The sequence below is a fragment of the Sus scrofa genome, chromosome X, assembly GCF_054392235.1.
Source record: "Sus scrofa isolate SSC_HxYL_T2T_F1_AM1 chromosome X, Sscrofa_HxYL_maternal_Yorkshire_Landrace_v2.0, whole genome shotgun sequence".
Taxonomy (NCBI): domain Eukaryota; kingdom Metazoa; phylum Chordata; class Mammalia; order Artiodactyla; family Suidae; genus Sus; species Sus scrofa.
The window spans coordinates 73,076,498-73,079,586 of NC_139401.1; the positions used below are offsets into that span (position 1 = coordinate 73,076,498).

Below are 3,089 nucleotides of genomic sequence, written 5' to 3' on the forward strand. Positions count from 1 at the left end.
GGAACTATATCCAATCTCCTAGGAATGATGTCGATGCAAAAGAATATAAAAAAAGAATGTATATACATATAGATATAACTGAATCACTTTGCTGTATGGCAGTAATTGGCACAACATTGTAAATCAACTATATTTTAATTTAAAATATGATTAAACTTAGAATTACCATATAAACTAGCAACTCCACTTTCATGTATATACCCAAAATAAAGAAAATGCTAATTTGGAAAGATATGTTCACCCCAATGTTCATAGCAACATATGTACAATAGGCAAGAAAATGAAAAAACTAAGTGTCCCATCAACAGATGAATGGGTAAAGGAGATGTGGTAAATACATGAAATATTAGTCAGACATAGAAAATAATGAAATTTTGCCATTTCAACAACATGGATGAATCTGGAACGTATTATGCTTAGTGAATTGAGGAAGACAGGAAGACAAATACTATTTTTTCACTTATATGTGAAATGTATTAAATAAAACAAATGGAAAATATATCAAAAAACTAATTTTATAGCATATGTTATTTAAGCATAATTTTAGTACAATCTCAGGAATGCAAGAAAATTTTAACAAAGTTTTTCATATTATAAATAAATCTAACAAAATCAAGCCTTTTTCTGTTTTCCCCATATTGAAAACAAAACTAATTTCAAGGGGAAAATCCAAACACATGTCAGTCTGTAAGAGCTAGTCCAATAAAGTGATGTGAATTATCTAGTTACATTTAACTGAGTATTGTCAAATGGTCAAAGAGAACCAAAAGTGTGTGATTTATGTCATTTATCACCATTTAATAAAAAATGGAATCCAATAATGATATTGATTATTAAGCCACAGAAACATTGACCTTATGATTTTCTTCAACATTTTGGCAACTCCATGGAAGATGGGAGTTTTCAGTTATGCGGTCAGTCTGACTCAAGTTTTATACAGAAGAAATATTTTCTTTTTTGTTTTTGTTTTTGTTTTTTTGTTTTTTCTTTGTTTTTTTTTTTGAGAAGAAATATTTTCTAACAGTCTCTAGAGACAGTCTCTGTCCATGCTCAAAGGCAAGAATCATTATGTATATAAACATAGGAAAAATAAAGACAAGGCACTGATTTTCTTTTCTGTGGAAAGGTGCGTTATGCATGTATAACTGGGTCACCATGCAGTACAGGAGAAAAAAATATATATATATAAATAAACAATTGAAAAAAAAGACAAGGCATTGAAACTTGGGAGAACACTACAGTTTTGGTACATGTGGCAATTTTTCTAAACTAAGTACTTGTGTCTTCTGGAAGAGTAACTATAAATCTTTCATAATTAGTGGCCACAAAGAAATGTAAGTCTTCATTTCACTTCATTAATTTGTTTTTTGGTACTCAAGACATGAAGTGTTTGAGGGAAAGGAATTTAGTTTATGTTTTACTTTGGAAAATCAAACAATTTAAGCAAGTATTACTGAGCTTCTTTCTGTCATCTGCAAGCCATGGTAATGAATCATTAGTTCTGATACGCAATGTGACTACACTTGGATTGTTTATATATAATGACGCCATGGACATGTATTTCTTCCAACCACAGACCAAAGGAGGGTGGCCAAGTCCTCCGTGTGAAGGAAAACATACATGCAAACCATAGTAGACATACATAAAAATAATAATAATTACTTTTTAAAGATAAAAAAGAGAGGGAGAGGGAAGAGGAGCGTCTATGAAGAAATCAGTCTTAGTTCTACCTTGTTTTTTTTCTGGCATCTGGCATCCATTATGGGTGCATAGATGCTGCCTTACTTGCCTCTATGGCCTTTTTTTTTAAATTATAGTTGATTTACAGCCTCAGTGGTCTTGACAGTATCTGTACTTCTAGTCTTAACTCACTCCAACAATCACCAGCTTTGGAGTCAAACAGAACAAGAAGTCCTGATTCTTCCACTTTTTGGCTGTTTGATCTTAGAGAAGTCATTTTACCTCATTTAACTGGGATTCTCTGAGCTCAGTTTTCTTATATATAAAGAGAAGATACCAATATTTCTCTTCAAAGATTGCTGTGGAGATTAATAATAGGTATGAAATGCTCTGTAATCTGCTATATTACTAGAGCTTAATTTTCATTCTCTATTTGCTGGGTATAATAAGTTAAAGGCACTTTTCTATATTTTCAAGGGCATAAGGTGAAATAAATGAGGCAATTTCTGCCTTTGAGGGACTTTTCTAAGATCTGGGTATTCTCTATCCTGCAGTATTTCACATACATGTATTTGTCAAAACTTACCTGGTCTATGTTTTTTTTCCTCAGAGCTCTAGTTTCAGTTCTTCAAATATAATAAAATAATCTATGATAATGAGTTTGTGCCTCCTGAGAGCATCAAGGGTTACCCCAGAGGATAGCTGGATATTTAAAATAGGTTCTTGGGGGTCTATTTTGAACCACAGAGACACCAGTGATATCCTACCTCCCCCATGGAATGGTCTTATCTGCTCTGTTTAAAAGTAGCTGTGAAGGCAGTGACAGGAAATTGTCATATTTCAGACTCACTATTCTTTTTTTTAATTCTACATCCAACAAGTGGTATATACCTCTTTCATGGTTCAATCTGTTGAACTATGCAGGCATCATAGTAGTAGACCCACTATTACATATTACAGATTATGACCTATACAATCAAAGGAATAAATATTACATAGCTATTTAAAATAGTATTATGATTAGTTATTTACACCAGGGGAGATATTCAAAATATACTATTAGATAACATGAGTAGATTACATAACATTATTAGTATTATTTTTCAAATTTTATTGGTTACCATGAATGGATAGACGATTAAATTATGGTTGATTTTTATTTTATTTTTGTTTATCATTCTTTCTGTTTTCTTTCTGCCTTCTTTTCTGTTCATTTTATCTGAAAAAAGTAAAAGAAAAAAAGGAAAAGTTGTTCACTATTGGTGGGAAGGCAAACTGGTGTGAACATTATAGAAAAAAAGTATGGAGGGTTCTTTAAAAATTGAAAATAAAATCGATATATGATCCAGCAATTCAACTTCTGGGTATTTATCCAAAAGAAACAAAAGCACTAACTCAAAAAGAAATAT

The 3,089-nt window shown here is 31.5% G+C and overlaps 1 non-coding gene across 1 annotated transcript; it reads right to left on the minus strand.

Moving 5' to 3' along the window:
• Positions 1 to 2,545: 2,545 nt before the first annotated feature.
• Positions 2,546 to 2,616, minus strand: LOC146394670 (small nucleolar RNA SNORD77). The gene has a single exon (XR_014835953.1). It is a non-coding gene; the product is annotated as a small nucleolar RNA SNORD77 (small nucleolar RNA).
• Positions 2,617 to 3,089: the final 473 nt, after the last annotated feature.